This window comes from Cervus canadensis, chromosome 26, assembly GCF_019320065.1.
Source record: "Cervus canadensis isolate Bull #8, Minnesota chromosome 26, ASM1932006v1, whole genome shotgun sequence".
Classification (NCBI taxonomy): domain Eukaryota; kingdom Metazoa; phylum Chordata; class Mammalia; order Artiodactyla; family Cervidae; genus Cervus; species Cervus canadensis.
In genome coordinates, this window is record NC_057411.1 from 46,183,907 (window position 1) to 46,200,372 (window position 16,466).

A 16,466-nucleotide genomic window follows, 5' to 3' on the forward strand; every position below is an offset into this window, starting at 1 on the left:
ACTTCCCCTTACTTTTCTATCAACTCTTTATGGAGGTATTTTCATTGTTGCTGTTGTCATCACTATTATCGCAATTTTGCAATGGAAAAAACTGAAGTCTAAACAGATGAAATGTGAATGTGAAAGTCGCTCAGTCGTGTCCGACTCTTTGCGACCTCCAGGCCAGAATACTGGAGTGGGTAGCCGTTCCCTTCTCCAGGGGAATCTTCCCAAACCAGGGATCAAACCCAAGTCTCCCGCATCGCAGATAGATTCTTTACCAGCTGAGCCACAAGGAAAAAGTTTCTGTCAAATTCTACAGCTGGTAAGTGACTTGGTGGGGATTTGAACCTGGATTCTCTGCCCTGAAAGTCTTTGCTTTTCTTCTATCAAATTTCACTGCTGAAGTTACAGGAGTGCAAGTCTCAAAAGAAGCCTCACAAATTCTTGGCTTATATCAGTTCCATTGGATGTCCTATTTTATTTTAAATTCTGATTTTTTTTTATGTTTTCTCTGATGTTGCCATGGTTGGCAAAACCAAGCCCAGCACAGTCATTTAGCCAGGTTGGAGCCGTTTTTGTAGGCTATCGTGATTGTGTATTGGATGGCTGGTTTTAAAAAAAAGTCATGTTTAATTGCTGTTTTCTTTCAAGCAGAATTCTGTTATATTGCAGCCAAATAATGCCTCATCTAGAAGGAAAAATGAGGTATTCCAGAAAGTTTGTTCAAAGAGAGGCAACATCTTTTGCAACCGTGAAGTACAATACACAAATGTGAAGGTCATCCATATGCAGAACAGGACAAGGAGGGGCAGAAAAGCTGCGCCATTAGAAAATGTTTGATTTCATGGAACAGAAACACAACTTCAGTGACCTGACTCAACAGTGGCTTGCTTATGCTTCTCCTCTTTTCAAACCGAAGTGAGTTTGGAGATATGCAGTCAAGGGTTAGTACAATGGCTTCACAAGGTCATCAGAGACCCAGGTTCCCACTGCCTTTCCGTTCTTCCATCTTGGCCCATGGAACTCCTTCTCACGATCACGAAATGTCAAATCTACATCAATGTCATGACTGCCTTCTGCGTGAAGGCAAAATACAAAGAGCAAAATCTGAACAGGTGGCACCAGCTGTCTTTCTCCTTTAGGAGGTTTCCTGGCAACGTCTTCCATCAACCCCTGCGTATGCACCATTGTTCTGCTGGGTGGGTCACATGACCTTCCCTGGTCACAGGGAGTCTGGGAAGATGGGTATCACTGGGTGCCATTGCCTCCCCTAAGCAAACAAGGGCACTGTTAGTAAAAAAAAAAAAAGAATAGCAAAATCAACATTGGGAATCAACTAAGAGTTTGCCAAGAGGACTACCATTTATCAGAGATCTGCAATGTGTTAGACACAAACTAAGACAATACTGATGCTGAAGTTCCAATACTTTGGCTACCTGATGCAAAGACCCAACTCATTGGAAAAGACCCTGATGCTGGGAAAGACTGAAGGCAAGAGGAGAAGGGGTGACAGGATGAGATGATTGCATAGCATCACTGACTCAATGGACATGAATTTGAGCAAACTCCAGGAGATAGTGAAGGACAGGAAAGCCTGGTGTGCTGCAGTCCATGGGGTCACAAAGAGTCAGACACGATATAGCAACTGAACAACAGCAGCACAATGCTAAGAAGGAAAGAACGGTATTCTTACATTAGACCTAAAGAAAATGATATCCAGAGAGATGTAAAATGTGAAATGACGCGCATTTTCCTCAGAAGATCTCCATGTGAATTTTTCTCATGTGACAATGCCTGGCACAGAAGAGACACTCAAAAATGATTTCAAATATTTCCCTTCTCTTTGTCCTCTCTTGCAAATGAAATTAGAAATGCAGTACCAGCTTCCTCTTGGAGTGCTTTAATATTTGCATTTGTCTAATTGTTCTTGCTATGATCTAACTCAGGCTGCTGTTCTGGCCGGTGTTTCCATACCCCCAACTTCTGGCAAACACAGCACTGCTGACTTTATTAGATCATGTCAGATCTTTTCCTGCTTGATATAGTCTCTCTTTTGAATTTTCTCTCCAGAGCCATCATGATATTGTTTTCACTTGTAACTTCATCAGCTATGACATAAATAGCCTTGGGTTGGGTTTTTAATCAGTATCTTCTCCTGACTGGCACTTAGTAGGAGCTCAATGTTGTCTGTTGAACGAGTGAATCTGTTTCATCATCTGCCAGCTCTGTAAGCTTGGGCATTTCAAACCTGCCGTGATGAGAAAAGAGAAAGGCTTGTTCTGAGGTTGCTTATCAGGCTTCAGCATTAGAGCTGCCGTAGCTGATGACTACAGCCCATGGCCAGGTAGTGTGTACCGTCACTCCGTTGTGTCTGGCTCTTTGCGGCCCCATGGACTGTAACCTGCTAGGTTCGTCAATCAGTGGAAAATTTTCCAGGCAAAAATATTGGAGCGGGTGGGCATTCCCTCCTCCAGGAGATCCTCCTGGCCTAGGAATCCAAGCCACATCTCTTGCATTGGCAGGCAGATTCTTTATCACTAGTGCCACGTGGGAAGCCCCAGGTAGTGAGGGAGGGAAATTCATGCAAAAGAGATGATCAGCAGATAATGTCAAAGGCAGTTACTATAGAATAGCATCCATGCTCTAACAAGGTTTGTTTTCTAGAATTTGTTAAAGTTAACAGACAATCCTGAATTGTGATAACCTCACATATAACAAAAAGTGACACAGGGGCTTCTCCAAATCCTACTTGGAGGTTTTTAGAGCAGGCAGAACACCATGGAAAGAAATGTTTTCCAGGCAAGCATCGTTCTGTTGTACCAGCGGGCAAACACACAGGGTGCCTACGATAAAAGAAAATAACCAGAATGCTTATCTCACTGACGAGTGCGTGACAAATGCATTAGCTTTGAGTTATGGGAAGCAATTAGGCAACCTCTGTAGAATGAGTAAAGAATTTTTCCTTTGTCAAAAATTGCGTCTCTTGATTGTCAGTGAAAACCAAAGCTGGAGGAAATCTGATATGTGGTCTCCTGGAGCTTTATCCATACCAGAATGTAAATTCACACCAGTGTAGAATGGAATTTCTATCTTTCTTGATACCTTTAAGTATCTGACCTCTCTTTCCAATATATTCAATGAAACAAACTTGGGACTCGGCAAGTAGGTGTTTGGCACCACATACAGCTTCATACACACAGGGTATGAGTCCCAACACAAGTGTCTTTTCAAGGCATCTGTTAGGTAGCAAAGGGCAACTCTTAAGAGATTTCTCTTTGTCTGGCAGCATAAACAACTGAAAATGTATTCATGTACTTTAGAACCAAACAGACTTGGATTTGATTCCAGGTCTGCTATGGAATAAATGTGCAACAGGAGGCATACTAACCACCATTGAATTTTTTCCTTATCTGTAAAACGAAAATACTTAAATTGAACCAAGAGAAATTGCCATATTTAAAGTCAAGAGAAATCAAATATTCATGATCTCATATGGTTCATCCTATACCTGCATCACAGGACCGAATCCAGAAGAGAAGACTAAGTCCATGTAAGTTTATGAGTCACAGCTCTGTTGTTATATGCGATAGGCACCCAACTCAGACTAGCTTTAGAAAACGGAATATATACCAAATCACCGTAGTGTACACTGTAAATGTCTTTTGATTTTATTGGTCAATTATACATCAATAAAGCTAGAATGTCTTTAAAAGGGGAGAGAATGCATTAGCTCATAAAATTGGACAATCTAGGAATGGTGTCAGCTTCAGGCATGGCAAGATCCAGGGGCACAAAGGATGCTCTGTATCCCCATTCTCTCTGCTGCTCCACTTCCTTCGTATCTGTTGACTTTGTCATACATGATGGGCAGGATGACCAAAGACAGTCTTCACCAAAAGCAAAAGGAACTGTTCTGTCCCAAAGGCTGTCTTTCTTGTGTGACATGTTCAATCCTCAACTAATTGCCATTTCCATAGTGTGAGGTGCCAACTACTAGGCTTGGTCCAGCTGGTTGACTTTCTCACTTCCAGAGAGATGATGGGAGCAAAGGGACCAATGCACAAAGCCTGATTAGAGCCACAGAAGATAGGGAAGCAGCTCCCAAAGAATCCCGAAGTGCTAGGCAGGCAGGGGGAAAAAGTCCACTACAGTATATACAACACTTAGTACAGACGCTGGCAAGCAGAAGATGCACTAAAATTAACTGGAGAGTTTCCTACACTGTAATCAGAGATATAAGACAAAGTGACCGACTTTTCTCAATTTTCCCAGGACTTTCTTAGTATTAACACTCTAAATTTCACACCCTGGAAAATTCCTCAGGCCCAAGCAAAACATCTCAGTTCATCTGGACTATCCTTGGTTTAAAATGGAAACTCCCACATCTGGGGAATCTCCACGGTCCCAAGAAAACCCGGACAGCTGGTCACCCTGTTCCAAGATGGCACTTGTAAAGTGTAAATCTTAGCTGAGGTTGAGGTCTTGTTGGTACATACACAGTGGAATATTTCTTGTGTGCATGCATGCTCAATCACTCAGTCGTGTCCAACTCTTTGGAGCCCCATGGACTGTAGCCCACCAGGTTTCTCTGTCCGTGGAATTTTCCAAGCAAGAATACTGGAGTGAGTTGCCATGCCCTACTCCAGGGTATCTTCCCAACCCAGGGCTCGAACCCGAGTCTCTTGCATTGCAGATGGTCTCCTGCATTGCAGGCAAATTCTTTACCATCTGAGCCACCAGGGAAGCCCTGTTAGGTCAGTTTATTAGTTCTTGCATCAATAGAAGAATGATGTGCGTGGTACATCCAAACCCATCGAAATTGTAGGTAAATAGTCCCATGGAAAATGCAACTTTAAATTTTATTTAAAGTTACAGGGTCTGCCCCCTTTTCTTTGATTTCCCCTTCTGCTTTCTTCATTTTCTTTAGTGTTTTTCTTTCCCCCTTTCCTCTTCCCTTTCTTTCTTTCCTTTGTTCCCATCTTCCTTCTTTCTGATCTTCCTCCCTTCTATCTCTTATTTTCTTCTTTTTCTTTTCCTTTCTTGTTTGGCAATATAGTCACCTTTCAAATAACATGTGATTTAGATTTTGCTTCTGATCTTCAAAGGAGCTGCTATGTGTTGTTTGACTAAAACACGCCAGCCTCAGTAAATACATTTATCGTGGTTAATCCACTAAGTAAGTGGAAACTTCACTGTTGGTTAGGACAAGCAGTACATGTGCAATTACCATGGACTGGCTTAGCTATCGTGGTCATGATGCTGAATGTGAAGAATGAAAAAACCAGGGGTGGGGGAAGCAAAGCAAAGAAGAGGGTGACGCTTGTGAAATAAGGAGCTTGAGACTGAATTCTTTCAAGGGACATTTTGGTTTATCTGTTTACACAGGGGTTACATCTACCACTAATGGAAACTGCTGAGATTTGGGAACTCTTTCTTCTTTCAAATCAATATTATCATTAATTAAGCAATGTAAACCAGGAAATCCTTCTTGGTTAAAAACTATGCTTTGAAGCCAGGCCTGCATTTGAATGTCTTCAATCAAAACCTTAAAAGTAAGCTTAGGAAGAAAGCAATGTCTAGTCTTTGAAGGAGAGCTATCATTGGGGAAAACAGAGCCTTCTCAATTAAACTTTGGCAAGGAATGAGAGTTTTATTGCCCTTATTAAACTGCTGAAGTTCTAAAGAATTAACTCCAATTTTGGAAGCAAATCCAAATGGTCCCTCATGACAGGGCTTCCACCTACAGATCAGGATCACAGCCTTGGGACTTCCACTACATTTGGGTTTTCCAGATAACAGCCATCACATCACTTTCACAACTTTTGTCATTATGTAGTACAACTCACACCATTTGTTTACAAAAAATTTTCCTACAATTTTACTTTTTTAATTAGTTAGACTAAGATGATATAGCCAATGCAGTTCATTAGGGCTCATGCATAGTAGCATCCACTTAAGAAGGCTTTCTTATCTCTCCTTGCTCTTCTTTGGAACTCTGCATTCAGATGGACATATCTGTTCTTTTCTCCTTTGCCTTTCACTTCTCTTCTTTTCTCAGCTATTTGATAGCTGAAAGTTCATTGCAGTAAATGATGTAATGTGACAATGCCCTGGGCAAAGACAATGGATAGAAAAACAGGCAGAAAAAAACTACCATTGAGCAGTAGTTTTTTCTGAAGCATGGTTAATTTGCAAGGTTGTGTTACAGGGAGCCAAGCCTGGTGCTCTGTGATGACCGAGAGGGGTGAAATAGTGGGGTGGGAGGGAGGTTCAAGAGGGAGGGGATATAATTATATGTATGTAACTGACTCACATTGTTGTAAAATGAAAACAAACACTACATTGTATAGCAATTATCCTCCAGTTTAAAAATTAATCAATTAAAAAAATGTGTTAATTTCTGTTGTATAGTAAAGTGGTTCAGGTTCACATGTATACAGTGAACAGAGATGCTATGAATATAGGCTGCATGTATCTTTTAGATTTATAGTTTTGTATGGATATATGCAAGAAGTGGTGTTGCTGGATCATATTTTCACTTTTCTGAGGAACCTCTGTACAGTTTTCCACAGTGGCTGCACTAATTTACATTCCCACTAACAGTGTAGGAGCGTTTCCTTTTTCCACACTCTATCCAGTGTTAGTTATTTGTAGACTTTTTAATTATGGCCATTCTGACCAGTGTGAGGTGGTACCCCAATGAAAAACATTTTAGTTGAGTAAATGAATGAACATAATGGAATATAAGAAATAAAACTTAACCACAAGGCTTTAACTATGAAATAAAACCAGAAAATTATCCATCAAACCAATCACAACCAATTGGGAAAAATCACTCCAGGTAGGAATTTAGGATGAGAAATCCTAGTCTTAAACAATCATTGAAAGAACTGTAGAGAATCTATATGTAGGGTCAAATTTCCCTGGACTATACAATATGCAAACGAATCCATGAGAAAAGCTATGCTCTGCATAAGTTCTTTAGTCTAGTTAATATTGTTGCACTGATGCCAGTTTTCAGTTGTGATATCCTATTACAGTGATGTATGATGTCCTTGGGCTTCCCAAGTGGCTCAGTGGGTAAAGAATCCACCTGCAATGCAGGAGATGCAGGAGACGTAGGTTCAGTCCCTGGATTGCGAAGTTCCCATGGAGGAGGGCATGGCAACCCACTCCAGGATTCTTGCCTGGATAATCCCATGGACAGAGGAGCCTGGTGGGCTACAGGGTCGCAAAGGGTCGGACACGACTGAGCAGTTGAGCACATATACATGCAAGATGTCCCTATTAAGGGAGGCTAGTTTTTGTTTTATTTGGGTTTTTATGCAGCTTTCTCTAACTTCCTCTGAATTAAAATCATCATTGTAAGTGATTGCTTTACATTAGTTACTTATAATAACATTGATTATTGCATAGTATGTTAGTATAGTATATACACTGATTTGTGTATAATTATTTATAAATAAAAAACGTTTTTTTACAAGGGGGCTGTGGAACTAGCTTGGAGAAAGAACATGCTGTTTTGCTGGAAACCCAGAAGGGCAGGATTGCTAAGAAGCCACACTGATGTATGAGTAGAAAGGTCCAGGGGTGGATGATGCCAAGCTGAGAGCACACATCCCAGACCACTGATATTTATAACAACAGATGCCATAGATCCATAGATTGATAATCTAGTCTTTGAAAAGGGGATTAGAAAAAAAAATTAGACAAAATTTTCAGTTTATAAATAAAATAAATTCATAAATAAGTCAAGTTCCCAATATAGTTTCTTGGTTTCTTCTCTAAGCTATCTTCACCCAAAAGAAATTATAGTAAGCAAGTTGTCATAGGATTTTTCCAGTTTATAAAATAATTCCACATGAACGCTTTTACTCACCCACCAAACCATGCTGAAATAGAAACAGATAATAATGAAAACAGTGAATATTCATCTAACTCTTTTATTTACATGATCACATTTCCATGCAACTCACCAGTAAAAGTGTGCGCTTTGTAGTTCTCTAAAGAAAAAGCACCATCTTTTCATGTCTTTGTGTATGTGGCTTCTTTAGCTGGTATAAATTTCTCCTGGAGGGCTCTGTGCCTCTTCATACTCCGTTCCACCAAGATGTTGCTTCCTCTTTTTCCTGAAAGAGACTGAGTCTGATAAGATATAAACAGGCATCCCCAGATGTGCTGCCCTTGGGAAGAGTCCAGAGTTGACCAGCACACCAAGACCTGTTCCTCAGCCGCCTCTCCCGACTCTCAGGACTTAGTCCTTGGTCAGCCAAATCTAGCACCCCCATGCAAAATAAAAAGGAGAAGAATAAAGTTGGTGGTAGGCAGAGGACTTAATAAAGGTCCCAATTAGAAGGAGCTCTGTCTCAGGCATATACGTGCCAGTCACACAGCTGTAAATGAATCTGGTAGCTTCTTTCTACCATTAACTTCCCTTTAGTCACCTTTTCCTACCATGTCAGTCTTCATGTCAGTGTCTTAATGGCTACAGATACTTCAGGGGGCAAAACCTTGCTGCTCTCAGGGAGTTTACAAGCCAGTAGGAGGACAAACGTTATGCAGATCATCTTAGAGCTACTTAGAACTACAAACGTTATCTTAGAACTACTACATCTATGAAGCAACATTTATGAAGTTTTACAAAAGGAAAAAAATCATGAAAGGGCAATTTGGGATAATATATAAGAGAGAGTAAGGGAGAGCTAAGGCAGGTGAAGGGCAAGTCAAAGAAAGCATCCTGGAGGGAGGAACAAAGTTGAGTTTGAAATGATGAGGAAAAAATGTATCAATCAAGGGACTTCCCTGGTGGTCTAGTATTTAAGACTCTACACTGCCAATGCAGAGGAGCCAGTTTCAATCCCTGGTCAGGGAACTAGATCTTGCATCCACCAGCTAAGACCTGGTGCAGCCAATTTATTTTTTTTTTAAGTATCAACATAAAGGAGGCTGAGAAGAAAGAGAAAGAACCTTCTGGGCAGGCTTTCCAGAGCTGTCAGTTTAAACTCCACAGGGACCCCGAGAGAAACCTCAGAGCTGCCTCTACAGTGCTGTCCTTCTCAGAAGGCTGTGGGTGACAATGTCGTCTTTCCAGGCAACTGACCTGGGAACTCGCAGGAAGAAGAAATGGAGGTTCATGGCTCTGATTCAAGGAGAGAAAAAGAGATGGAGGCAGAATGTGTAATGGAAAGAGCAGGGCTTTGGTTACCAGAGTTCACACTTGGACATGGCCAACTTCTTAGCTTTGTGACCTTGGAAAAGGTATTATGACATCTCATAGTTGTTGTGAGGATTGACTGAGAATAGAAACAAGCAGGACATTGCATCCAGTGTTGAAAAAATTTGTACAACATGAGAGTTGCAAGTTAAGTTTTATGAGATAAAATGAGAAGTGAAGCCAGTGTTTCAGGCAGCTCTGAGAAACTGCTCTGAGGAGGTGAGGGGAGGAGTTAGGATATATTAGAGTTTTGCAACAAAGCATAAATAGTTAGGAACATCGAAAGATTACTATTAATTAATCTGAAACCAGTCATGTCAAGTTAAAGAATTTAGTGCTTATCTATGTACGGGAAGATGCAGGAGTCTGGGCTCACTGAAATCATTCCTTGGATACTCACCTCAGTTATCTGGGGCCAGTATCCTGTATTTTCGCATCCTGGGTTTCCTCAGGGTTCACCATTGGGAGTGGCTACATCTGATGGTTGCCAGATAGCAGGTATTCTTCTCCTTTCTGATTTCCCGCAGGGCTCACCAGCTCACCCTGATGACTGACATCTTTGTTAACTGATACGGCAGGAAATATTTTATTTCTTGAAATATCCCATTTCTCACCAGTAAGGACTCAATAAATGTTCGCTCTCTTCTCTCACTTTCTCCAGGTTCCATAGGCACTGAATATACCCACCACCACCCCTCCCGCAATTTATACCCTGAAGCCCTAACCTCCAATGTGGCTGTATCTGGCGTATCTGGAGATAGGTCTTTAGGAGGTAATTAAGGTTAAATGAGGTCATAAGGGCTGGATGGGGGAGCTGATCCAAAAGTACTGCAGCCTTATAAGAGGAGAGAGAGAGAGCAAGGTCTCTCCCTCTCCCCTTTGTGAGCAGACACAGGAAGAGGCAGCCATCTGCAACTACAGCTGGGTTCCCATGAGACCCCGGCCATGCAGGCACCTTGATCTCAAGTTTCCAGCCTCTTGAGCTGGAATGTCAGTTGTCAATTTACATTGTCAATTGCTGGACTTCCCTTGTAGTCCAGAGACTAAGAGTCCACCTGCCAATGCAGGGGACATAGGTTCAAACTCTAGACTGGAAAGACCCCCAATGCCTCGGAGCAACTAAGCTTGAGCACCACAGCTGCTGAAGCCAGTACCCTTAGCGCCCATGCTCTGTAACAAGAGAAGCTACCTCAATGAGAAGCCCATGCATTGCAGCTAGAGAGTACGCCCCGCTTGTCACAACTAGAGAAAGCTAGCACACAGCAACAAAAACCCAGTAGAGCCAAAAACAAATTAATAAAGAAAATTTTTTAAATATTCTGTTGTTGAAGCCACTAGCCTATGAAATTTTTTATGGCAGCCAAAGCCAACTAAAACAAGTCTCCATTAGAAACTTGCTCTTAACAGATCATCAAGTACAAATCATAACTACAATGACATCCAACGAATGGATTTATGAAAGGGCAAAAGCAGTGAGTGTAATCATTAAACTTGAGCTGGTTTCAGGCTTGAGCATTTTCAAAGGCAGACATGAAAGTGAAGGTCGCTCAGTCATGTCCTACTCTTTGCGACCCCATGATCGTATGTTCATGGAATTCTCCAGGCCGGAATACTCGAGTGGGTAGCCTTTCCTGTCTCCAGGGGATCTTCCAAACCCAGGGATCAAACCTAGGTCTCCCTCATTGCAGGCAGGTTCTTTACCAGCTGAGCCACAAGGAAGCCTCAATTCATTTGGTGTTTGGCTGTGATGACTTCCAAAATAAAGACCCAATCTGGGTCAAGACTACAGATGATGCTTTCCTATGTGGTTGAGCAGAAATGTTTTCTCCTTGTTTTTATTCTTACTGTTGCATGTGAAATGGAGACACTTAGACTCTAAGAAAACAAGTAGTGGCCAGCACGGGGAGACAAGCGTCAAGAGATAGGATGATGGGGGGAAAGGAGAAATATACTCCTTAAAAGGAGAAAAACAAAAAGTCAAAGGCCCGGGATCCCAGGCGGTAAGGAGTGTGAACTGATCCCACAGATGAATGGGACGTGACTGTGGGACCACACCATTGTCAATGTATTCTCTGTGAAGTGCTGTTTTGGACACTGGCAAACACAGCTTTCCAATTTCAAAGCCTGAACAGGCTGATATGTAGCAGCTCAGTGAAGACCTCATTTGAATCTCACTGCAGCCTACAGAGGGGAGCACAACAGAGAGGGATCATGTCCTAACGGATGGAAGCATGGTTTGGAATAGTTAAATGAGGTTCCCATGGCTAGTAAGCCTTCCAGGGTGGCTTGGTGGTAAACAATCTGCCTGCCAAGCAGGATGTATGGATTGGATCCCTGGGTTGGGAAGATCCCCCCAAGAAGGAAATGGCAACCCACTCCCAGTATTCTTGCCTGGGAAATCCCATGGACAGAGGAGCCTGGCAGGCTACAATCCATGGGGTCTCAAAGAGTCAGACACAATTTAGCAACTAAACCACCACCACCAACCATGGCTGGCAAGTGTGAGAGGCAGTGGCCAAGCCCTGCCTTTCTGATTTCAGAACCAGTGTCCTTGCCATAGCAAATGTTAAACTTTGCTCCATCTTGTCATCTGATCTTGACCTGATTTGCCAAATTGAAAGTTTTCTCCATGCTCCATCCCATTTTCCAACCTATATTCTCCTCCCTCCAAGTCACCTGATGGCTTCTTCTAGCACAGAAAGTAATATTGGTGGAACATGAGCATCACAAGAAGAGAAGAGTGTAATGTGGGCCAGGTTGGTAAAAATCCATCATATAGTGCAATTGCTTTCTTCCTTGATGAAACTTATTCACAGCAATCACCATACTACTGGGTTGACCAAGAAGTTCATTCAGATTTTTCTGTAAGATGTTATAGAAAAACCCGAACAAAACTTTTGGCCAGCCCAACACATAACCAAGCAGGGAGAGCTGTTATTAGGATCCCCATTTTGTAGCTGGGAAAACTGAGACACAGATGAACTAAGGACAGAAGTATCCAGTGACGAGTGTTCAACATCAAGAAAGTGAAAAAAAGTGAAAATGCAGATCATTCAGGGTGTCCGACTCTTCAAGACCCTGTGGACTGTAGCCTGCCAGGCTCCCCCATCCATGGAATTCTCCAGGCAGATTCTCCAGTCTACATGGTGGCTTCAAAGGTCAAGAATCTGCCTGCAATGCGGGAGTCCCAGGTTTGATCCCTGTGTTGGGAAGATCCCCTGGAGAAGTGAATGGCTAATCACTCCAGTATTCTTGCCTGGAGGATTCCATGGACAGAGGTCCATGGGGTCTCATGGGAAAGACCAAGAGCCAGATTTCAAACCCTTGTGTCTGTCTTCACCTCCAAACAGGGGACAGAGCTGTGGTCTGATCACCAGGAAGTCGTTTGGTTCCAATCCATCCCCTCACCACGTGTGTGGTCCTAATTTAGACTTGTCACCCCTCGACTTGATCTCCTGCCTCTGTGAACTGAAGGGGCTGGGTGGCCTGGTCTCCAAGAACAATCTCTAAAGAGGTTCATGAGAAAACAGTCACGACCCGCCCTGAAGACCTGTCAAAGATGCCCCTGGTCTTCCCCCAGCAAAAAACATGTGACACGGTTTCACTTGAATTTTACAACTTGTAGAGCAAATATCCTCCAGACTCTATGTGCTGTTTCTCAAGTGCGATTCGGGGAGTGAGCCAACAGAGAGAGGAGGAGATTTGTTTTTGTTTGTGAGGCTCACAAACCCTTCTTTCAGGCTTGATCAAACCATTGGGAGGTCTGTGTAGGCCGCGCATCTCCGCGTTGCGTGGGGCTGGCTGGCCTCTCTCCCCCGCTGCCTCTGCTCAAAGTCTGGGAAGATGCTTTGGAAATAAACCAGGAAATTACTTATCAATCTAAAGCCCCAAAGAGCTATGTGTCCTCCTCACTGCCAACGGGAAGAGGATTTCACGGGAAAGCTCCGCATCTGTGTGCAGTAGAGTTCAAAGACGCCGGCTGCCGGAAGGTCTTGCGAGGGATGTAAGTACAGCGTCCCTTCTCGCGATTGAAATGAACAACTGCAGGCTTTTTTCTCCCAGAGATGAGCCTTTTTTGGCTCGCGCGGGTATTCCTCTTTCTCTGCCCTACTCTGAGGGTGAGGGGGTGTTTACTGACCCGGACTTACTCAATGACACATCTCCTCTGAGGGCTGCTCCTGTGGAACAGAAGAAAGCAAGCAAAAGTCGTCAGAAGCGGCTTTGCTGGGTTCATTTTGCAAATAGCCCTGGACTGGGTAGACACCCTCCCTTCATGGTTATAGATCCATAAACAAGAGGAGTGTGACGTGCATGTGCGCACTTGTGGAGCAAATGGAAGGGGCTCCATCACCTCCCCCCAAACACAAAATTGTCATCGCATCTGAGCCTAAATAATTCAGGTGAAAGGTGTCCCCTTTGTGTTGTAGGCTTTTGAGTACAAGAGAAAGAAAACATTAGCACTCTTCTTCTCCTGTGGAGAATTGCCTTGCAGCAGTATAAACTGTGTGCTCAATTTATTTTTGCAGCCAAATGCTCTACCACTGAGCTATACCCCCCTCAATTTATTTTGGGCTAAGGGTGCTGATTTATTTACTTTTATTCATGTATTTACATTTATTACTTTTATTTTATTACTAAAATAAATAATAAATACATTATTATTTATTTTATTAAATAAATGTGCCTGTCCCTGCATGCGGCTGTAGGGAAGACAATACATTCATTGCAATATACAAATGTAAATATCTAGGCGGTGTTAGTAAAACTATGGGTTTGTATAAATGGTAATTGCATGAATGGATCGCACAGTTTCATAAATAACACATGGCTCTGGAGCATGTGTCTTTTATGAGTATTTTCAATCAGACTGTGGTTAAGGGCTGGGAAGTCATTGCCGGAATGTAGTTCTTTTAAAAGAAATAGCTCTGTTCTGATGGACCTCTGCTCCATGAGTCCCCACGGCTTTCCCCGGGACCCCGTGTCCTTTTCCAGGGTCCCTCATCAAGAACCCCATGGCTGCGGGAACACATGTGGTGCAGAGAGTCATGAGATGGAAGGATGCAAGCTTGGAATGTGAAAGGAAATTCTTCAAGTCTGGGGAACCACGTACTGAGTCTTTGCCATGTGTTTGGCACGCTGCTTGCCATGTGTCTCGTCGTCTGTGGAACAGGTGGCTCTGGTGAAAAGCGGTGTGTTTGAAACCAAAGCACTTGGCAACTTGGCCCCAGTTAGCCTCTGTGTGACCCAGTGTCAGTTACTTAACTCCTCTGTGCTTCAATGTCCTGTCCACAAAATAAAGGTAATGACAGTGGGAAACCCAAGTTTGATTCTTGGATCAAAGGCAGATCCCCCGGAGAAGGGAATGGCAACCCACCCCAGTATTCTTGCTTGGAGAATTCCATGGACAGAGGAGCCCGGTGGGCAATGGTCCATGGGGTCCCAAAGAGTCGGACATGATTGAGCGACTAACCTTAATTAATTAATTAATTAGCAGCATTCATGTGAAGCTTGAGAATTAATGGAAGTATCGTTTTCGTCTCTGTCACACATGAGCTACTGTTTTATTGTTCAGTTGCTCAGTTGTGTCCAAATCTTTGTGACCCAGTGGACTATAGCCCTCCAGGCTCCTCTGTCCATGGGATTTCCCAGGCAAGAATACTGGAATGGGTAGCCATTCCCTTCTCCAGGGGATCTTCCCAACCCAGGGATCAAACCCAGGTCTCCCGCATTGCAGGTGGATTCTTTACCAGCTGAGCCACCAGGGAAGCCCAGTGAAGGATGGTGATGGTTATCCTCCAGGAGGCCCTCTCTCTATGCCTATTAACTAAAGCAGGTCCCTGGGTCCCTGTGTTAATAGTTCTTCAGAGGGTTTGCATGTGCATCAAAGCTGAGCAGTTGCTATTCTCAACATGTTTTGTAAACTGGGCAAAAATGGATCGTGACATCTCATACAAACTTCACTTGAAGAAGGTGAAAAGTTCTGTTAAGGACAAGAGGGCTCTTTTCCCCATTCAAATTTATGGATCACCCTGTGGTCAGAATCAATGTTATTTCAGAGTATTTACTATCTTGTTTCTATCCCAGCGTTTTCCTCATCTCTTGGCACACATCACCTTCTAAGCCGTGACCATCTGAACTGCTTGTCATCAACCCCTCTGATTGCATCAGTCTCCGATGATCAGCAGAAGATATGTTTCTTTCCCTTTGGAAGCTTTTTGTCACAAGTCAGTACAACTTGGTGGAATTCACCACCATATTCGAATAGCATGAGTTGTGTCCCTAATATGAGAAAATGACTCAATCAGCTTTACACAGAAAATCAGCAACATAGAATGTTTACTGTGCTGAATAAAGTATTATCAGATTGATTCCTCTGGAGACTAAGGCAGGACAGAAAGATACAAGCCAACAACAGGGGGATGTCATAACCCAGTCTGGGAGCTTCAGATGCCTCAGAAGGAGGCCGCAGAGGGCGTGGGAGAACAGGAACCTCTGAATGTTGAAAATAATTTCTGGTGATGGCAAACTTCAGGGTGTGAAGGGACATATCCCTGGCTTGTATTCTGGCTTCACCACTTTGTGCCTCCAAGACTGTCTCGTGTGTCACCTCTCAAGTATGTGTAACACACATAAACATCTCAGCATAGAACCCAGCACAGTAGATGCTCAATGAACAGGGAGTCCTTTCCTCTCCACTGTGGTCCATTCAAGCCACAAATATTTATTGAGCACTTCAGTTCAGTTCAGTTCAGTTGCTCAGTCGTGTCCAACTCTTTTTGCGACCCCATGGACTGCAGCATGTCAGGCCTCCCTGTCCATCACCAACTCCCGAAGTTTACCAAAACTCATGTCCATTGAGTTGGTGATGCCACCCAACCATCTCATCCTCTGTCGTCCCCTTCTCCTCCTGCCTTCAATCTTTCCCAGCATCAGGGTCTTTTCCATGAGTCAGCTCTTCGCATCAGGTGGCCCAAGTATTATAGTTTCAGCTTCAACATCAGCCCTTCCAATGAACACCCAGGACTGATATTCTTTAGGATGGACTGGTTGGATCTTCTACTGAGCACTTACTATGTGCCAAGTATTATTGTAGATAGAACAGTAAACAAGAGCCTAAGCCTATGCCTTCGTGTCTTTAGACAAGGAGACAACAGAATTACAAATCATAATGTAATCTGGGAAACTGAAAAGTGCTATGAAAAAAATAAAATCTGATCATGAGACAGAGTGACTAGCAAGGGCAGAAAAGGGGATATTTCTTCACCTAAGG

The 16,466-nt window shown here is 43.1% G+C and overlaps 1 protein-coding gene across 2 annotated transcripts in view; it reads left to right on the forward strand.

Moving 5' to 3' along the window:
• C1QTNF7 (C1q and TNF related 7) overlaps window positions 1-16,466 on the forward strand; it is a 122,939-nt gene that overhangs the window by 32,167 nt on the left and 74,306 nt on the right. The window contains exon 1 of one of the 2 annotated variants that reach the window (XM_043448238.1): window positions 12,810-13,199. The exons of the other annotated variant lie outside the window; for it this stretch is intronic. The gene's annotated coding sequence lies outside the window, so the exon portion shown is untranslated. Of the gene's footprint in view, window positions 1-12,809; window positions 13,200-16,466 lie in introns of those variants that run through there. 2 annotated transcript variants of the gene reach the window in all.